Source organism: Oxyura jamaicensis, chromosome 6 (assembly GCF_011077185.1).
Source record: "Oxyura jamaicensis isolate SHBP4307 breed ruddy duck chromosome 6, BPBGC_Ojam_1.0, whole genome shotgun sequence".
Classification (NCBI taxonomy): Eukaryota; Metazoa; Chordata; class Aves; order Anseriformes; family Anatidae; genus Oxyura; species Oxyura jamaicensis.
The window spans coordinates 6,225,943-6,247,053 of record NC_048898.1 but is presented as its reverse complement, the minus strand read 5'-3'; the positions used below and the strand labels follow the sequence as shown (position 1 = coordinate 6,247,053).

The 21,111-nt window shown below is 40.8% G+C and overlaps 1 protein-coding gene and 1 long non-coding RNA gene across 5 annotated transcripts in view; one reads left to right on the top strand and one right to left on the bottom strand.

The window, feature by feature from the left end:
* RHOBTB1 (Rho related BTB domain containing 1) overlaps positions 1-4,522 on the bottom strand; it is a 50,518-nt gene extending 45,996 nt beyond the window's left edge. The window contains exon 1 of one of the 2 annotated variants that reach the window (XM_035330442.1): positions 4,424-4,522. The gene's annotated coding sequence lies outside the window, so the exon portion shown is untranslated. Of the gene's footprint in view, positions 1-3,723; positions 3,852-4,423 lie in introns of those variants that run through there. The other variant, XM_035330441.1, reaches the window with a different exon arrangement.
* LOC118169294 overlaps positions 3,933-21,111 on the top strand; it is a 154,976-nt gene continuing 137,797 nt past the window's right edge. For all 3 annotated transcript variants that reach the window (XR_004752009.1, XR_004752008.1, XR_004752007.1), the window contains exons 1-3: positions 3,933-4,219; positions 5,409-5,492; positions 6,505-6,615. This is a non-coding gene — a long non-coding RNA (uncharacterized LOC118169294). The remainder of the gene's footprint in view (positions 4,220-5,408; positions 5,493-6,504; positions 6,616-21,111) is intronic.

Here is a 21,111-nt window from a genome sequence, read left to right as displayed (position 1 = left end):
TTCTTCATAGGTTAACTAACAGCCACCTTCAAGGGGGTGACAAGACTGTCTAAAATATAAAGTAACAGCCTGATGATGCTGGGATTACTGTGTTGCATCTGCCTTAAGTCCCAGGTGAAATTAATTATAGAAGTGTTATGCTGGGATTGGTGTCTGCATTACTGTGGTATGGTTCTCATCCAGAAGCAATGCTGTGGTTTTACCAGAAACCTAACGTGGGTGCAACATTGATTTCACCCCTGATGCTTCCCTAAAAGCAAAGCTTACTGAGCCAAGTAGCTTCAAAGGCTTTACACTAGCTTGAAAAGCAGAAGTAAAATGCAGATTCTTCAGCTGAAAAGACTAGTGGCCTGCTTAGCTTTTCTAGGCATTTTTTTCTCTCCTAAGTAAGATTTCAGAGTGGAATTTAGGACTGAAGTTAGTTTCCCACAGAAATTCCTGCTTTCTACAAATACCCTGCACAACAGTGGGAGCAAAAAAATGAAAATGAGGTAACACCTGATTCCACCTTGTGGAACAGGCAATCCACTGGCACAAGCCAGGGACACAATCTTTATCGCCCTCCAGAAGTAATTCTACTGCCCTAGAAGCAGCATCTTTGCCAGTCGGCCTGCACACCCTACACATGTAGCTCCCTTCATCAACCCTAGCAACCACAGCCTCATCCCACAATGAAACAAAATCCCAAATAATGAATGAAATAGCAGCATTAGCGTACATGGGATGCTCAACTGCTTAAATACCTATTTACGTGACATTGTACTATTCATAACTGTTTATTTCCTCAGTACTGATGCCAGATTCGAACTCATTTGCAACTTCTGTCAGCACATCCCTTTTAAAAAAGGATCTGACTTATCTGATCACAAACTCAGAGCTTTGTGTTTTTATTTTACTGAGATCTCATGCTTTCTAACCTGTTTTTCTCTGCTTTGCCCTCATTAAAATCCACAGACACTGACTCCACAGATAGAGATCCTTCTCACTTTTAAGCAGACATGCAAAGCTCTTCCACAGCTCATTCATAATTCTTTTTCAGAAATCATTAATTATTTACATCGCTGTCCTGTTAAAGGCCACATTGAGATTCTCCTGCTTGCTGAGAGATTTTTTATTTTGTTATGCTATAAGGTCAGACCAGTTGTTTAAAGTATATAGAAATGTAGTTAAACCTGATTTTCATCGTTACTAAAGCATAAGCCTAAAAGTTCCATTTAATTAAAATAAGAAAGATTCTGTTTTCCATCCCCCTGTCCCTCAATCTTAATTCTACTCTGTTTTTAAAGGTAGTTGGGACCATAAAAGAAAGGTTCTAATCTTAATTAGCACTGTATTTCCTAATTACAACTCTAACTCAGTGAAGATTTTCACTACCATGGTAGTAGGGGCAGATCTTCTGGTCTTCTGAGTACAGATCATCATCACAGGAAAAGAGCACGTAAACCACGTGTACAACTCCCTTATTTGCTTCTTAAGGAGCTCCCAGCTGAAGAGACCTGGCCTGAAGCAGCTCTTGCCCCAAAGAGCATCAGGTATGGTCGTGGCAGTGCAGCTCTTTCTCTCTCCCAGGCAGGAAACAGGCTGCTACCTGAACAAATGCTCACACAACGCAGTGTCATGAGCCCACTGAGGTGCTGTCTACAGGACAAGCAGTAAGGACATTGTAAGTTGAGGGAAACTAAAGCCAGCTGAAGCGAAGAGTACATCCCAGTTAGGGATGCACTTCTGTTCTCCAGGTGGAGAACTTTCTTTAAACGTTGGGAAGCAGAGGAGCAGGTGGTTGTTAAAGAGGCTGGCAGGTGACACGACTGCAGCACTAGAAGGCCCAGGAGGAACACAAATGACACCACACAAAACACCAGGCTCTCTGGATGCCACCTCAGGACCAGCACATGACCTCACCCAGGAGCCTCTTCTGCTGCAGAAAATTCAATCCCCTAATGCAGTGACACCAGAGAAAAAAAAACTCAAGGAAAATTCAGTCCAATTTTTTCCTCAAACCCACCCCAGCCTCACCTTCGGGTTATTTGGTAGCCTGTGGTGATGTAATCTTTTCTCCCACCCAATTTTTATTTATTTTTTGAAAAGATTATTACCAAACTAACAATATTGGAGAACTTTATCCTCTCAAACTACATAACAGCTTCTTTCTACCAGCCTGTCACCTTCACCTATTTGTTTCATGTTTCTATAACATCACAGTTTTTCAGTATATCTGCCCAAAACCTCTTCACCAAGCTTGAATGTATTACATGGAAGAAAAATAACTGTTCTCAATATGTTTCTGCTTCAATACAGTCTCACTTCAACCTTTTCCCTTTAAAATTTCAAATACTGAAAAGAAGTTCAAGCAAAACAAAGTGCAGAACATGAGTTCACTGTTACAATCTTTGCTATGACACACCTCACTTACTGTACATTACATGGTTGAACAGACACTAGAAATCTAACTTCCCATTGATATCTAAGCCAACGTTTCCTCCAAACACATTTTCAAACCGTTAATGGTCCAGAACCCTGGTAAATGTTAGCGTTTCACCTTTCCTACATCAGTTTCAACAAACGTGTCTTTACCCAAGGTCTCCCTTGGAGATGAAGGAATTTTTTCCTATATCAATTACCTAGAGAAAAGGAACTGATCACATGTACATACTTTTATTCAACTTGACAATCAGGTTCTAAAAGAAGACAGGGTACCACAATTGCCATTAACATGCTACAGTAGGAGCACTCACAGTGACTCAGTTAACAGCTGCTCAACAATATGTTAAGTCCCATGCTCCTCAGTTCTAGAAAAGTTTTGCCCTTTCCTCATTCCTCTTTTCTGAGAACTACAAAAGAGCTGGGCAGGGCAGAGCCCACTGTTGCTCCCCCAGAGGTCCCCAACAACTGTCAAGAACAGGAGGGGCTCTCTACCTTCATCCTCCTGCTGCTCTTTTTTGGAGACACATCCTTCTGCTCAACCATCTCCTCTTACATCTGGTTCTCAACATGCATTTGTGCTCAGTGCCCGCTGCAAATTTCATTTGTGTAATGCAGAGATCCATTAATAATTTAAGATTAAAAAGGAACCCAGGGGCAGGAACATTCCATTTTTGCTCATGCGATAGATGCTACTCTGCTAGTACGTCAACTCAAGTTATCTTTGTGCATGCTACATTAATTCAGTAAATTGCTTTTCAAACAAAGTCCATTCAGAAACTGCCCAGAGAATCTACACAAGAAAAAAAAAAAAAAAAAAAAAAGTTAAATTTTTAAGGTGAACGTGCCAGATTAACATCCAGTAAGAGAAACATTAAGAGATTTTAATTTAGCCCATCAAGTTTTCAAAATGACGGGGGCAAACAGAGTAAGTCGTATAAAGAAGCCCTCTTCACGAACAAATCAAAGTCATACCAGACGTACCTCTAAACGTCCCAGTGCGGTATCTACACCGCGCTCACCCAGAGAAATAAACGAATAAAATACTTTAAAAGGAATTGAAGAACGCGGAGCTGTCAGCGCCCTGAGCCCGGCCGCAGCCAAGCGGGGACTGAGGCCGGGCAGGTGCCGGCTCCCTCGGGCTCCTCTCCTCAGCAGCCCGAACGGAGCGGAGCGGAGCCGCCCCAGCCTCCCCCAGCTCCCTCCCGGCGCTCGGCAGGGGGCCGAGCAGCCCCGCACCGCCGCGCCTCCCTCCCCGCCTGCCCCGGGCCCCACTGCGTCCCCTCCCCTCACCTCCCTCACCTCAGCACCAGCCACCGCCGCTGCCTCCGCCTTCTCCTCAGCGGCCCAGCCCCGCCAAGCGGCCCCTGGGCGGGCAGCGCCGTCACGTGAACGCGCTCGAGCACGCGGGGCCGTTAGGGCCGTTAGGGCCGTTAGTGGCAGTTGCGGCCGTTGCGGGGGGGGGGGGGGGGCGTCGCGCGACGGCGCTTCCCGCCTCGCCCCTCGCCTCAGGTGAGGCGGCGGGGCCCCGCCGCGCCTCGCTGCCTGCCATGGGGACGCCGCCGGTCTGCAGCAGCCGAGGGGCTGCCGGGGCAGGGAAGCTGCGGTGAGTCCCTGCCGTAGGTCCCTGCGCCCTCCTGGGCACTGAGAGGGGCAGGAGACCCATGAGGGGCTGAATCCCCCAGCGGGGTGTGTGTCTCTGTGTTGAACGTTTCTGTCAGCTGAATAAACTCGGGTGTTCACCTCGGTTTCCCCACACGTTTTCGTGCTGAAGCTGAATCCTAGTTAAAGAGGAGCAGTAAGTGTTTTGCCACCTTGTCCTTGCTGAGCGTGACCACTGTACCAACAATACACCAACAGAACTCTTTAAAGAGAGCACTTGAGGGAAACCATGAGTAAGTGAGCTTTGTGCAGTACCTCAGAGGGTTGCAGAGTGTATGGCTTAGTTATAGCTCAGGGAATGGCCCAGTACTCTGGTAGGAACGGAGCCATCTCTGCTTACCTGGTGTCCTGATTGTCGGCCCTGGATCTGTCTGTCTGGTGGTGGTTCAGCGGGAGTTTGGAGGACTGGCAGGGGGATTCAGCCTTGGTGCGCTTGCTAGTGCTTTATGTCTCTCAGCAGGGACGTTTAATGCTGGTTATTGAGGGTTACTGACAGCATGGGTATTCTGAGGGGAAAAAAAAAAAAAAAAAAAAAAAGATACAGGGTCTAAAGACAACACAAACTAGCTGTATTAAAGGTTTGCTGTCAAAGTGCTCCCCCATTTCAGTGGCCACGCAGCCTTGGCTAGCCTGCCTCCAGCACATACATCATTGCCTTAGAGTACTGTCAAGCACCAGCATACCCTGTGCTGTAACTTTGAAAAAAAAAAAAAAAAAAAAAAAACAAGTGGGAGGATAATCACAAGATTGCAGGAACTAGGTCTTACTGTGAGCCCCTTGCTAAGGGAACAAAAAGAAAAGTTGCTAACAACTTTGCTAAATGTTAAGATTTTGAATAAATTCTGACAGTGAATTACCTTTGTTGGTTGTGTGGTATGAAGGGAAAAGAAACATTGTTGGGCCACAGTTATTCCCTAGAAATGGAAGGATTATTTTGCTTGGGAAGAGTTTATTCAGAGTTCTAGTAACCCATGTATAAAAACCCAGTAAGGAAGCTTCCACAGTGCTTCCACAGCATGTGAGTGCAGAAGCGCATAGTTGTGTAATTTCAATGAGTACAAGCAGTCTAAGTTCCTGTAACTTGCGCTGGAAACACATTATTATTTGCAAGGCAATTGGAGCAGACAGCAGAGCTCACAAGGTTATCATCTGCGTCTGTTCAGAAGATGGCCTCAAACCTTGTATTGGCTAATATTTTTAGCTCTGCTAAGTAAACTCATATAAGATCAAAGTCAACCCATGCAACAGGTTATATAAATTGCTTTAAACTAGCTGCTTTTTGTGAACACTGAATATCTTGCTTTTATTTTTTGCCTTTCTTTTAGCACTTGAAAATGAATTTAAGGTGTGTGAAAGGTGCGTGACTGACAGTTCTGGAAATTGAACTCCCATGTTTAATCCCAGACTAGGTACAGCACAAGCAAGCTTCTCAGTGCTACTGGGGAGAAAACGGTTAGGCCAAGAGTAGTCCATTCACTTACTTTCTCATGCCTGCAAAGGCAGGATTCCCTGGGAATTGTGACTGACAATTGACTTTAAGACTTAATAGGAATATATGGCTAGGCCAGGTAGCTTGATAAGTACTTCAAAACCAGTGTAAATAGCCTGTAGAGAGCAACGAAGAGAATCTGGCTGTTTGGGTCTGTCCATCAACTGGTGCATAAGCTCTCCATCTTTGCAAAATACTTGGCATCATAGGGATGAAATAGGAAACTGCATAATGTGAGTAGTTATAAAAAACAAAGACTACACTGTAAGATTAATCAAAGATTTCTTAATCACTGATTGCATGATGTACCAGGATATAATGATAAAGTAAATGGTAATAGGTATTTTCTTTCTAGGCACACCAGCTTTTTGTGGATATTGAGAGTAATACAATTTGATAAATTTCCAAGGTATGTTTCCTTAAATATCAGGCTAATTGTTAATTTATTACAAGAGAATGCTAAATGTATTTTGATACCACGATATCAAGATGCCAAAAGTTTGCTAGATTTTTTTTCTAGCAAACACAGAGATACAAAGATTATGTGAAGGAAGCTGCGGAATCTTTGTCAATTAATGAAATATGTTTTGTAAGTTATCAGAAACTGGTGTTGCACTTAATTTTTAAACTGTCAAGTTGTTTCCTCACTGCCCTGTAGTTACTGGGTAGAGGATATCTTTTTACATTAAAATTGTGCCTTTGATACCAAGGTTACACTTTTAATTCAGAAAAAGCAAGCATTTAGTAATTCACCTGTTTTCTAAATTATGATTATCCTGTTTCAGCCTTAGCCTACTGTTAAACAGTACTATGGAAATCTTTACAGCAGACTTAATCTGTTTTCACCAACTTTGATTTATGATCCTTACTGATTTTTGTAGATAGATATATTTATGATTTTAAATTCAGCTTCTTTTTGTGCAAAATTGCAGGTCCTGAAGCTGTGAGCAGACATGGAGGATGTGATACTATCCTTCAAAGTGGACATGAACTAGATGATCAGAAACTGTGTAAGTTCCAGGCTTCCAGGAATGGGTGCCTAAGTATGTTATTAAATTTGCTGTTTAGAAAAATCCTTGGGTGATAGTTGTGTAATTTTTGTGACAGTATCTCTTGAACTCAGTCACAAGACAGGCTGATACCAGTCATGATGTCAAGACTGTGATTACATTGCTCCCCATTCACAGATACCGTGGTGACAACAATATTTATGGTTAGGAGTCCTTTCGTTGCTACGCCATAGTACATGAACTGGAGTTATGTTATTCTCACTAAAGTAGCTCCTGATGACTCATGTCTGGAGATAGTAGATTTGGGAGAGGTTTTTGTTCTGTAGAAAAGTGATATAAAATCTGATCTGTGGTGATTAATACATTTGTCCTTTTCTTCAGCACCCACTAAGCACATAAGGTGGAGTTAGACTGAGTGAACTTCCTGAAAGTCCTAACACCTGGTTTCAAACAGTGCCTGGAAGCATGATGTCTTGCTGAAAGTGGACAAAGCATAAGCCTTTGTGCTGTGGAGGAATAGGAAGATTCATCTGCTTGGTTCTGCAATCCAAGCAGTGGTGACCAGGGCAGTCATATATGGGAAGTGACAATGAGCAGGTCAGGGAAATTATGCCCCTGGCCTTTCCAGTTAGGTCTGAAAGTCAATGGTTCATTGAGATACTTTTAATATTTTACCCTCCATTGCCACAAATGTAGTCTTAGGGTTATGGCTGTGGTTACTATAGCCCTTTACTACCTTATCAGGCAAGAATAGGCTTCAGATAATGGTGTCCCATTGTTGAGTTCTGTCTGACTGCTCTTAGCCTCCTGCAGGCTGTGTCCAGCTCTGGCTTACATTCCCATCCCAGCATTTGATGGTAGGGCAGGTAGAACTCCTCCACAGCTTTGTGTGGCAAAGATCACACTGACCTTATGTCCCATGGGGTATCCAAATCACAGAGATTCAGCTACTCAGGATTTTCAGAGTCTTTCCTGGAAAGTCTTGTGATGTCTTTAAGCTGTAATAAAATAATTCCAGAGGAGCGAGAGGTTTTAGTTCTTTCCTACAAGGTTTTGGCAAGCCTACATGTAAAACACTATACATAGTTCAGTGGGAGTTGTGAGCAGACCAGCAGCTGAATGAGACGTCAGAAGGCATACTACAGCATTTTGCTGTTTACATCATCTTCATAGGCTGTTATAAACATAATATTCTAACACTGAAGCAATGACTGCTGTGAATCACTTTGTGATTGCATACTAGAGAAATCTTCTATGTAAGACTGGAAGAGGTTTGGCTGAGTAAAAATGCTGGCTTGGAAACTACAAGAGAGAGAAAGGATTTCACTGGCTGGTTGTTGTAACAGTGAAATATTTTAGCCTAAGCAGAAATAGTAGTTAGGCTGGAGAAATGCCAAACCTATAATACACAGTCTACTTTGCACAGAGCAGAGGGAATCCATCCCTACTTGAATCTCTCATTGCTTTAGGGCTCAGAAATGGGCAGGATTGAAATGACAGCAGAATTCCTGAGGTCTCGTGGTTCTTACAAACAAAATTGTACTTGCTCTGCTTTGATGGATGGTTTCTGTTTATCCAGCATTACTCAAAGTGGTATTTTCATACAGCTCCTTCTTGTTAAATAAAAAAGCTTATAACCAGCTTGGACAAACCTACAAAGAATGCACTCTGAAGAACTCTGGAAAGAACAATAATGTTATATAAGGAGGATAGAGAAGACAAACCTTTTTCTTCGTTAATTCCCATGGTTTCGTTAAACAGTCAGTGAATATGTTCAGCCACCCCTAGCTAGTCTTCTGGAAAGCATAAAATCCAGCAAGGAATTTTTATGTTACTTAGTAATAAAACCAAATTGATTCAGGCAAAAAGAATCATAAAGTAATTTAGTGTATTAGATTGTCTGAAGCTTATCCAGCCTCAAGTTCAGATGTAAAACTGTGGCAGCCAAAACTGATCAACAGTTACTATCCCATCCATTTCCTACACTGGAACTGCTGAGCTCAGTGATAGATTTACTATGGGGAATGAGAAGGGACTAAATCTCCATTTGCGTGGGGCTGTGTGCCCCTGTAATGTTTAGTAAAAGCATTGTGTCCCTAGAATCTTCCTCGGTCTAGCCTGAGTTGCAGAATTTAACCCCTGCTAGAATCCAAGGTGGATTGCAACAATGTGTAGTGTGTGCGTCGTTTACTCTGCCAATACAGAGGATTTGCACCAATGTAGCTGCATTCCTAGCAAATCCTCAGTATAACAAGCCAAGGCCTGAAATACCACCTGGACCTCTGGACTTGGTTCTCAGCAACCTTTCAGCATAACCTTTCACCATGCAGTGAGTATGAAATGTGACCAAACCAGAAGAGCACGGTTTTATTCTGCTTCACAAAGAATAAGTGATCAGATGCAACTTGATGGAGAGTAGATCCGTTGTGAATTAAATATTCATTATCTGAAAACATACACTGGGCTTAATCAAATTACTTGTTTGATGATGCAGATTCTTGCAGGAAGCAGTCAGTTCCCAAGAAAAAGAGTTTTGTCTCCCTTACTAATTTTAGTATGATACAAATTTCAGATTGTTTCATGTGCCTTTGCTCCTGATCTGGGACCAGTGAGGGAGATGAGAATTAGCACACTACCTCCAACCCCTTTCATCTCCTGCCACTGAACCCCTCGTGTATACAGTGTGTGGGAGTCTCACCTAAGCGTCACTCTGATGTAAGCATCTTTTTTGTAGTGACTGTGCATGTTGGTTCAAATACTGCTTGCTGGAAAACAACTCTGGAGCACATACTGGAGCTGCCATGCTTGCTCCTCACCCTCGTTTATCCTGTTCACTAGTTACAACAGACAATTAATGGCATAAAGTATGATTTTGTTTCTGTCCTGACAAATGCCTCTCATGGTTCCAAAGGCCTTTGGCCAGAACAAACCAGTCCGTATAACTGTAGGAAAAACTGCTATTTCAGAGTATGATATGCATACAAAAATAGATACAGATATATCTGAAAAGGCACCACTGGTATTTTTTTTTTTTTTGGAGCTCTCTAGCTGGTACAATATGTTATTGCAATTACATTTAATTGTCGAGTCTTTGAACCTCATGTAAACATCCTTTCCAGACCCAATAATAGGTTACTGCTCATAAAAGGAAATTTAACTGTAAACGTGCACGCTGTTCATTCTTCTGACTGTGTATGCTGTCTATTCTGTCCATTTTCACTTCTTTGTTCTTTCTCACATTTACCAGCTAAAATAAAATGTGGTTGTTTAGATAACTTTTTCAACAGAAGTTTTGTTTTAAGGAGAACCCCAAACCAACCCTCAGGTTAAAGTAAGATGTTCTGCATTGGGCTGTGAGTATAGGGGCTGCACCACCGCACAAAGCCATCTCTCAATTATTCCCAGTTTCTTTAATAAAAATTTTGAGATGTGACACCAGGGTGGTAAAGGCTGTCAGTGGATCTTCAGATAAATGGTCAGACTCTGGGCTTCAGGGATGAAGGCCTGGCAACCATGGTACTACAGCAGAGCCTACAGGGCATCAAGATTCTGTAATATGGAAAGGGATTTCAGCTTGCAGCTGTGTACTGACATGCACATTCCCTGTCTAGTGTGGAGAAGGAACACTTCTGTAAGCTGGGTCTTTGAGACTGTTCTTTTGATCAGCAGGTCACAGATCGTGTTACTGGGAGCACATCATTTACAAGAATTTATTCTAGCAAGTCAAAGATAGGAAATCAGCATCAGTACTTCCAGCTATGGAAAGTTTCCTTCTTTTCCATCCCTGAATCTATATTGGCTCCATATTGAAAGATAACATGGCAATATGGCACCTTGTCTGTTCTGTTGTGTCATTTGTCCTGTTACATAGTGTGGCTCCTAAGAACAGAAAATACATTGAAAAACTTGATGAAATCCATAGCCCTGTTGTTTTTAAAATTTGGGGTTTTGTGGAAGTTATATGACTTGTTTATTTTTTAGGCTGAAATTGGTCCATGAAGTTAAAAAAAAACAAAAAACACCTTAGTGACATAGTGACATGATTGACATTCTGCATTATTTGGCAAGGGCATTTGTATTTTGGTATAATGTGGGCCATTAGAATGAGAGTTAAGAAATATTTTGTGATTGGCCTCGGTAAAATTGATTGATAAAGCACATGCATTCATCTGAAAACATTTCAGTTTTTAGTCTATTTCTGAGCTTTCAAGCACTCTTGTTAATTATTTATTGATGATTGATCCTTCTGAGAATGAAAAAGCAAACAGCACTGCTAATTCTATAGTGATGATAATATAGATTCCTGTCTACTTTTTAGTGGCAGAAAGAGGCAAAGAAAGCAAAAAGGCCCATGGCTCAAATCAGTAGAAATCTGAGAAATGATGATAAATGTGATGTCTTCAGTGGTTGCTGTTTCACACTTGGAGAACAGAGATGTCATTTTTGCAGTTAGAAGGCTACCAGGAAGGGAAGTAAGTGAGCACTTCTGTGACTCTGCCAGGGCACCTTGTCTGGTTTATGCATCTCTATTGAATTCTGTGAGAGAATTCTTCCTCTGAGAACTGAGGAAGATCCAATTTCACAGTTGCATGTTCTAGGAATCTAGTAGTGTCTGCACTGTGACAAGAATTTCCCCACAGTTGGGATATTCGTTGTCTGAAATTGGATAAACGTTAGGATGAAACTGGGTGTGTGCATATAAAGAAAGTGTCATGCCCTAAGAACAATTGCTTTTTAAGGGATTCTCTTCTCACTAGCCTGTGTTCTGATGAAATATGCTGTGTCTTTAATCTCCACTGTGTAATGGATTGGGGGCTTCTGAGCCCAATTTGTTTTGTTGCCTGGTGCAATGCAGCAGCAGCAGCCTGCCAAATATCTTAGGTATCAGTAAGAGTATTGCCATGGGCTTATTAGCTCAAATGCTGTCTTGGGCTGATGTGGTTTCACTGCTTTCAGTTCTAGGGCAGTGTAAGCTTCCTGGGTATGTGTGGTGCAGACCTTCTGCCCATGTTCTATGGGAATAGCTGGCCCATTCTTTGTGCCTTATGTATGCTGATGCACAAGTACAGGCACTGTGTCAGCCCTAACAGATTCAGCAGGACAACATCTCTAATGACAGCTTTGCCAATGTGAATAACTGAAGGCCTTGGGTTTGTAAGAATTCATTCTCAGAATTTACAAGTAAGGTGTGATAAAATCACTGTGGGTTGAAGGTAAAATAACGTGTATTGCAAACAAGGACTTTGCTATTTAGCAACACCTGCTTACAGAATGTTTCAGTTCAGTTCATTTTAAGCCCAGTACTTACTTTGCTGCCTCACCATTCGCTTTTTCCCTACCTGTAAATCATAGGGTGACTGTTTGAAGAAGATTAAGTGTCTCAGAGTGTGTGGGTGAATGGAAGGTTAAACATTTTGACTGGCATTCAGGTGCATCTTGTGCAATCAGTCACAGTGATACCATATTCAGTCAGAAGAGTTTCCAGTTGTGGGGAGAAGAAAAGGGAGGGGGAAGGTGAAAGGTAGGCTATTGAGCATGTCTTCAGTATTGCATTAGAAAAAAAGGACTTGGGCTTTGATTGTTGGCTGCAGCTGGGTTCCTAGCAGATATGATGGCATGCTGAGTGTTTGCCCAAGTGTTCAGGAAGGCAAGGGAAAGGGGCTGGGACCCAGGACCTGTCTGTTCACATTTCTCCTGAGGTGGCAGGCAGATGGGGAGAGCTGGGAATGTGGCTGTATCCTATAAAATAGTGTCTGTTTCTTTGCATGGTCATGGAGGAGCCAGATATATTTGCTTTAGGGGTACTGTACTTGTATAACAAAGCAAGACACCTTAACAGGAAAGAAAAGGTCTTTTCTCTGCAGTAAGATGCTGGAATGTGTCCAGATATACATTTTGATGTACATAAACAAACAAGATAGCCAATGCTTTGATAGCTCAAAGATGATGATAATGGGTGATTGAAAGATTCTTTTTTACATGGAGCTCAGGGCTTAATGGGCTGATGTCTGCACTGCTCTTTGCATTTTATCAGTTTGTGTTTCAGTGAAGTTCTCTCAGCATATCGGTAGCCACTGAATACTTTACACAACGTTCATACTCTTGCCATCATGGTTGCAAAACTTTATTTTGTACATGATGCTCTTGAAAAGTACTCAAGAGAACTTCCAAATTACCAGTTCATCCACAAGTCACATATGCTGGCTGTCTATCAAGATTTTCCTGTGGTGCTAGAACATTAGTTTACTTGAAATGACTGGGCTTCACCAGCTGGTATTCTTTCTGGCTGCCCTTCATGTAGAATTGGGAAGTAATATCCCTTTTGCAGTCTTGTGCAGCTAAGGTATTAGCTGCACAAGAGCTAATAAGGTTGGTGCCAGTCTCCTGTCTCTTGGAGTTAGTGATATTCAAAGCCTTGAATGTCTAGGTTATTTCATCTGATAAAAGAATGTCTGTTATCAAGGGGCAGGAGTTGCATGTTTTGTCATCATTTAGAAGGTAGCTGGGTATAAATGGTTTGTTTTGGACATCTGGGATATATGATGCTTGTGAAGCTGGACACAGTTAAATTAAATTAAAAAACAAAGCAAAACAACAAAAAACAAAAACAACAAAAAAAAAGAAGCAGATTGAGTAGTTTTGTTACAACAGTTTAAAAATGTATACCTTCCTGGAAAAAAGATCTTTCTGAGGGAGCAGATGTAGTGCAGAGAGTTAATAGAAAGGGCATGGGACAGGAAGCTTCATGTCTCTGTAGGCTGTTGGAGGGATTCCAATAATGATGTAGAATCTGAGGAGTGGTAGGACACAGAGCTGGTGAAGCAGCTGTGGATGGTAATGCATTCCTAAGCAGTTCTGCAGTTGTGTGCAAGGAGTAAGAGGTACCAAAAGAAAGGCACAGAGACAAAAAGATGTTTAATCTGGTACATTATCCTCTTAAAAGAGAAGGATAGCCTGGCACTGTCCTTTGCTATCTGGCTTTCTGCAGCAGAGCACAGCTACCTGAGTACTTTGGCTTCACAACTGACAGACATTCACTGAGAGAATAGTAGGGCTCCAAGGTCATTGCACGCTGGATGCCAGGGAAATGTAAACACAGTTTATCTTAGAAAGACACTAAAGGTGGCTTGCACCCCTCAGCCTGCCCTGCCCTCCCCTCCCCGCCCTCCAATAAACCATGCACCTTTTTAGCACCATTTGTCATCACAGAGATGCCTTTGATGACATTTTTTATTTAGTTGCACACAATAATTGGGTGCAGCATAGCACAAAGCAGCTGTAAACTAACTAGGGGAATAACATAATCCATCTATGTATAAATATAGTGACATCTGCTATAGTTATTGCTATATCATGATTCTAAGGCAGCTCAGTTGGACACAGAGAGACAGTGTTTCCTCTAAATACAGAAGCTTCCAGCCACTAATAAAGGTATCTTATGTAAAATTTAATTTAGAATTTCATAGCTATCAGTTTCCTTACAGCTGCCTTTTCCTGTACAGTCATTAAAACACATATGTTCTGCAGATGCTGGCAGGGTTTTCAAATACCATATGCAAAATGGAAAAGGACATTTTCCCTTAATGTAAACAATCTTTCTTCTTGCAATAAAGCACTTTTTCCAAGATTTACTGGCTCATTACTTTTAGTGACCATCATGGAACTTTCTTTCTGAAAAACGTGGAACACCTGTCCTTTTAAAACCCAGTCTTTTTAAGAAGTCTCAAATTTGACATCCCAAAATTAAGGACCTCCAAGTGGATAGCCAGTCTTTGGAATTCTGGCTATTATCTTTACTCAGCCCAGGTGACCCCTCATTGCAGCACAGGGAATTTTCTTATCATGAATTTCTGGTTAAGTCTTAAATCTCTCTCTGGCAGAGCTGTTTTTATTGTTCTACCTTGTGAAAAACAACAACAACAAAAAACACCACAAACACATTAGCCATACCTAAGACAGTGCTCATGAATCCAGAACGACCATGGAAGTTTGACTCCATAGGCTTTAAATTACATCCCAAATAATTTTTCCCTAAATGGTACTCTGTAAAAAGGCATGTAATTTGATTATTCTTTACTTACACGTTTTGTACCTAGTGATCATGGGCAGAAATAATGTTACCTGGAAAGAACCTACATGAGAATAATGAGGAGAGGAACTGTTGTAGTAATAGATCAGAAAGAACTTGTGGCTGGGGGGATCTCTTATCAGCATTATTTTTCCTCAGTGCTACTAATCTGAATAAAGCTAAGTAAATATCTTAGACATGCTGGAATTATACAGTGATACACTTATGTCCTGTACCATTGGTAGCCTCACCTAGCCCCTTACTTGCATAATTATTAATGCTAAATCATAATCCTTCAGTCAGACTCACAAAGGCCATTTCTGTGTGAAACAGGGAATTGCTTTGAGCCCAGGAGCAGAGTGAGAGAAATTATTGTCTTTGGAATCCACTGGGAACAGGACCATCAGACTGAGAAGAAGATAGCTTACACGTTTGTTGAGATTCAGGTATTATATCTAATTCTTCTAGGACTTAAATTGACAGTCTTCCCTCTCTGCCCTAATGAACAGCCCATTTGAAAGAACACTGAATGTGGTCATACCATTTTCCTTCGCCATAATGCCTGGCAGTGCAATCCTGAGTCCTATCCAACCATTAACTTCTGACTCTGATTCTTAGGTTTTATGCTATGTGCCTGGCTCTGTCAGTCTTTGTATATGTACATGTGTGTGTGTATTTAATAACATAGGTCTATGTCTGCCTGTCTGGAATATCCTGCTGTATTCATTTGTGGTTCGACTGCATATGCTGTTATGTACAAATAGACATACCAGAAGATCACAGCTACATTAAGGCTTTAAGGGAAACCATATGGAAAGTCATAGGTCAGTGAGCAGGCAGTGGAAAATTGAGCTACATTATCAGATCAGAATTTGGGTTTTGTGAAATACAGTGTGTAGCTGCAGCTGGCAACTTCTGCCTAAACATTGCATTTAAAGTAATTATGTAAAGGAAAATTAGATCCTCACACTGAGACTCAGTTGCTTCCTGGAAAAAAACACTGGCAATGGCACACTTTCCATTTGCAGATTTCTATCACTACTCCAGTTGTGCAGGTGTGCCGTAAATCATTCCTGACAATTTCACCTACTATGATTAACATCAGCTGAGTACAGTATAAAGCAGAACTGGTCATTGGCAGCTTACACAAATGCTGCAGCCGGATAAGTTTACAGTCAGGCTGAGGCTAGTAGAAAGTTTCACTTTGTGGCTGTGGGCCTGTGGCCATCCCATATCAGGCTGGTTACCAGCGCACTTGAGATTTGTACCAGCAGAGAGTTCATGCTGCCTTCTCTCTGTGCTGCTTGCAATAGAAGAGGGCCATTAGAGGAGATGGCGAAAGGATACTCTGGCAGCTCCATGCCCTCTGAGAATTTCCTCAGTACAGCAGGGATCGCTCACCTAAGTCAAATTCAGCAGACTTAAGGACAATTTGAGCATCCCAGAGAACAAATTGGTCACTGACCTAGTTTTCCATCCATTTGATTGCTTTATTGAGACAGAATTCCTGATGCCAAGGGAATCCCGGAGGTCTAACAAGTCTGGTGTGATAAGAGATGTGTGAGTTAAGCACTTTATGGATGAAGAGGACACAATGTCTCAAAACAAGTTTGGCTATTCTTACTTCCATTTAGAAACTGTGTTAATATTTGGAGTCTGCCTGCAGGTTTTAAATGGAAAGATCTCATTTCTCTGCTGTAGTATAATGTTTAATACACCAGGCATTATAATGTTCAATATACCAGGCATACAATGCATTGCTCATTTAATTATGTGTAACTCACTTTTTATGTGTACAGCAAAATAAAGGAAGTTCCCACTGCTATCAGGTTTTAATTCAAAAAGAGTCCATAAACTAACCGCAAAAATAAAATAAAAAAATTACAGGCCTGTGAGTGAAAGGTAGCTGTAGGAATGCTTTCTCCAATGGAAGAGGTTTGAGAATCTTTCATATTTTTCAAAGGAGGTGAATGACAACACTTTTCACTTGTATTAGTGATGCCCATATTTACTGAACAATATATTTACTGGGTTTGTTTCTGATGGCAAATATTTGTGTCTTCTTATTGTAGTCCCACAAGCATGGTTCATTTTCTATCAGTTCATCAATAATCTTCCATTTAAAATATACCCTGAAAACAGCTGCTGCTTTTAGCATTTTTTTTTTTTTATTATGAATGTTGCTGCAAACTACTGATTTGAATGAAATCCTCATTCATTCAAATGTATGAACAACCTTATGTATATACAATAAAAACAGTCCCAGGTGAAGGAAAAGGAGAAGTCATCAAAGATAAGAATCTAGTGAGGTGATACATACGTATGAAGTTATTTATTGTTAAATCTGGGTATTATCATGTTAAACCCTAGCTTTGACAGAAGTTCATAATTCTGCCATCACAAGCTATGAACGTGTTCATAATAAATTTCTGCAGCAAGCACTAACAAAGACAGCAATTTGGAAGAAATTTGGCCAAAAGGCCCATTGTGCATCTTAGGAATGTAAAAGATTATATCAGAATTCTGAAGGCTTCTGATGATTACACTTAACAGTTGGAAACCCCAAATTTAAAGATTAATACCAAGTTATTTACAAATCACAAATGCTCATTGTCGTCAGTCTGGCACATATATTGCTTACAGCTTCCTCTAATTCTTCAGGACTTACTCATGGATGACTTACAACTCACATTGGAATGAATACTGTGTACAGTAAATTATGTAAGAAGATTTCACGAGGTACCTCTCCCGTGACGTAACTTGCATTAAATTGTTAATCATAAACCTGGGGCTTCTGAGCTTCTAATAGCATGTACAGCTGTTATACAGACAGATGAAACATTGTGTGAGGAGTCTGGTGAAGTTGCTCAGTTCTTACTGGCATTTGTTGAAAGCTGTAATCAGCATGTAAACCAAAAAGAAAGCAAAATCTTGCTTCAAAAATAAAAGCTTTGTGAATGGGAAGGATGCTGAATTTTGAAAAAGTAGTTTATTTTAGAAAAGACATAAAATATTTTTATTTGGTCTTTTCTGGACACACGACAAAGCCTAACCCTAAGGGAAATCATTTGCTACAGCTCAGTGGTATGTTGTATTATTCTCTGATGAGATTTGTTTGCTATGTCAGTTTTAAGAGCAGTTCATAGACGATTCATGTTGATCAAAACCAGAGGAGCTAAAAGGTTCTTAAACATTCATTGCAAGCAATGTTGTTTTTTTCCCTTAAAACATATCCTCCTTCCTTTTTGTTAGCCTGACTTTTCATGAAGTTTTCTTGTACAGATGACTGAAAAAAAATAATAATCTTTTAAGCTGAAGTTGTGCATGTCAGATAGAACATGCCATTCCCATAGTACCCTTTCCCATAGTTATTAACCATAAGCCAGTCTATAAAACAATACTAGGTTTCTCTGCATGGGGTATGGTAACTAGCTTGCAATTACACTGTTTTTTAGCCTGGCTTAGATTCTGCAGTGATTTATATCTTCAAGTAAAGCCTATTTCATTCCAAGAGATGTGTATTCCAAGCACATCGTTTGCTTTATTACATCTTTCTTCTTTTGACATTCTTGTCCTATGGTAGATAACTGTTACACAATGTTCACAATGTTTGTAGGAGGCAAATAAACAAGTTTTGTTTGTTTGTTTGTTTGTTTGTTTGTTTGTTTTTCCCCTACATGTTGTTACGAGAAATGTATTTGAGTGATCTGTATGTGCCAATGAGAAGTTTATGTATTTGGGCTTCATCAAAGCCATTAGTGCTTTTTCTTAGGCTGGTCAGGAAGGGACCAGATGTAATTGCAGAAGGGTCATACAGTGTAATACCCACGCTGCACAGTGGCTGTGCATGCTTTCTGCATGCTTTCTGCATGCTTTCTGCTATTGTCAGATGAGGAGCAAGGTCTGTTTTGTGCACCGTGCCAAGCCTGTACAGTAAGCTGGGTGGAGGACCAATACAGCAGACTGTTAATGCCTCATTAAAACATTCTGTTACAGCCTCATAAGGCATGAAGATGTGTTGGATGTGGGGAAAAAATAAAAAAGAACGAGAAAAAAAAAGGACTGGATTAACAAAATAACATTTTGCTAAGTCTACAGACCCCATGAATTGGGAGTTGTCAGTGAAAATGAAATGCATTGCAAAACAGTTGTGCTTTTTTGTGATACTGATGACTATGGTGAAGCTGTTTCCATAATTCACATACTGAATTATACTGGGTTATACTGGATTAAGTGAAACATATGTCTCAGTGATTGGCATAATGCTTTAAGAAAGGAAGAGGAGAGGTGGGCTTTATAACATAATGATTCTTTATTTGTACCTACTGTGCAGGCTTTGAGTCACAAAATTGGCAAAAATATGCACCCATCCCTGTGGAGTTTATTCTGTGCAGGGGCCAGGTTCTCCAGTCCAGATGCTTCATGATGCTTTGATGGCAGAAAGCTTACAGGTTAAAATGTCTTGCTACTGTGAATTTTCAAAAATACCCCTTCACTTTTTACAGCAGGTCTTCCTATGCTGTGCTTTCTATCCCTACAAGGACTGCAAGAGTTAGTTCAGAGTAGTTTATGGACAATATCTGTCCTACTGTATTTCTCTAAAGAAGACTGGCAATTGTTGACTGAGCAGTAGATTCTTCTTGAAGAATGAAGGTTAGCACCTTCCTTTCCTTTTTTCTATAAACAGCTGTGGTTGAAGTTTGCCACTTCTCCTTTCTCTCTCCTTTGCTGGGTATGGAGTCTTCTTTGCTAGCACACCCTTACCTATCCTGTCATTTGCCCAGGTGGCTTAGATAGTGCTGAGTCAGAGGTGAGCAGCAAAGTCTGTGTCTGGGGTTGTTCTTTGTGTCCCAGCCCCCTGTGGCTGACATATGCATATTTTGACTGGGGCTGCCGGTTACTGAACTCTGCACTTGATAGCATGCTGGAAACAGGTTTAAAATACTGCAGTAGGTGCAAAAGTCAATGTGTCACTGTTGATGCCTGTAATTACTTTACGTCAGTGTAGCAGTATGGCATGCCACTCTGTTTTCCTCCACTGCAGGCCATATATAGCCTGCTACACTTTGATCCACTCAGCAAAACTGAATGGATTCCTTTTCTCTGTAAACGGCAGTTCGTGAAAGGAAAGGGCAATAGAGCCCGATGGTATTTGATGGATTGGAGCTAGCTTTGAATATATTCACTAACAAGATGACAACTCATATGTGTATTGCCAGTGTCAATTTGCTCTGTACTCCTTGTAACTTCTAGAGCACAGCTGTGGTTTTTCCAGTCTGCTCTGATTTCACCTTGGCAGATGTTCTTCTGGAAAGAATACGTGGCCTGGCTAAACTGGTGTGGTGTGCCTTCCCATGACCCTCTTGTTACATGAATTACTGCAAATAAGACTCCCCTTCTTCTTGGCAAAAAGGACAGGCACATTCATCCAAAAAGCACAAGTAGCTTGCAATTGCTGTCACTTTTGAATGTGGATCTTCACATAAAAGGAGTTTCAGCTACACAAATGGAAGAGTTTTGTACCATCAGATGCAAAGCTGACTTGAAATGAGTATATTGAGGCATATAAAAGACTTACACTGAAGTCGAATGTCTCAGAGGGTCAGGGAGGACCAGCTAATTTAGAATAACTACTTTCATTTTAAAACATCTGTTCTTGAACTGGGGCAAGTATCATGAAGCCTGGAAGATGGTGTTATCTTTCCCTATGTCATCCCACATTTTCTAAGCTCACATAGCTCACATCTGTTTTATGTACTGTTAGATTTACTGCATTCTTATCAAATACTAGAAAAAGAAACAAGTATCTTTACACAAATGTGGTTATAAAATGGTATTATAATTCCAGGGCCTTCAAACACTCATGTTGCAGTGAATAAAAGCAGACATTTCTGATTCATTTTGCAGGACAGAAATGGTTGTCACATGGCTCATACTATATAAAGTGATATAGAGCAGTTCTCTCTTTGACTATTAAATCACATACTTAGTAACAAGCATAGATTGTGAATGCAGAATTCATAACTATTACAATAAAGTGTGGAGTATGAGATATATTAAAATTCTTAGCATGCCAAAGGGTGTGAACTAGATTTGGAAATCTGATAGTGGTTTTTAACACCTCTTTTTAAAATGAGTTAGATGCAGAATAATCTAATCAAGATGTATATCCAAAGAATGAAATGAAATTAATTCAGAACCCAACTTTCTGCATCCAGAAACTGCACATCCATGAAGTTCTCAAATAAAACAATGCAGAATCTAGGCTTCTTAGTGAGCAGAGGAAAGGTGAGATGTTTAAGATTTTAACAACAGGCAAATGCTGTGGTTTTGCAAAATCCTGCTTTGAAAGTGAGCACTGAAAGCAACTGCAAATGCAAAGGCAAACGTGACTTCTCATGTGCTATCCATTCACATCAAGTCAATAGATTATGTGTTGTAACTATAAACATGTTTTTGAT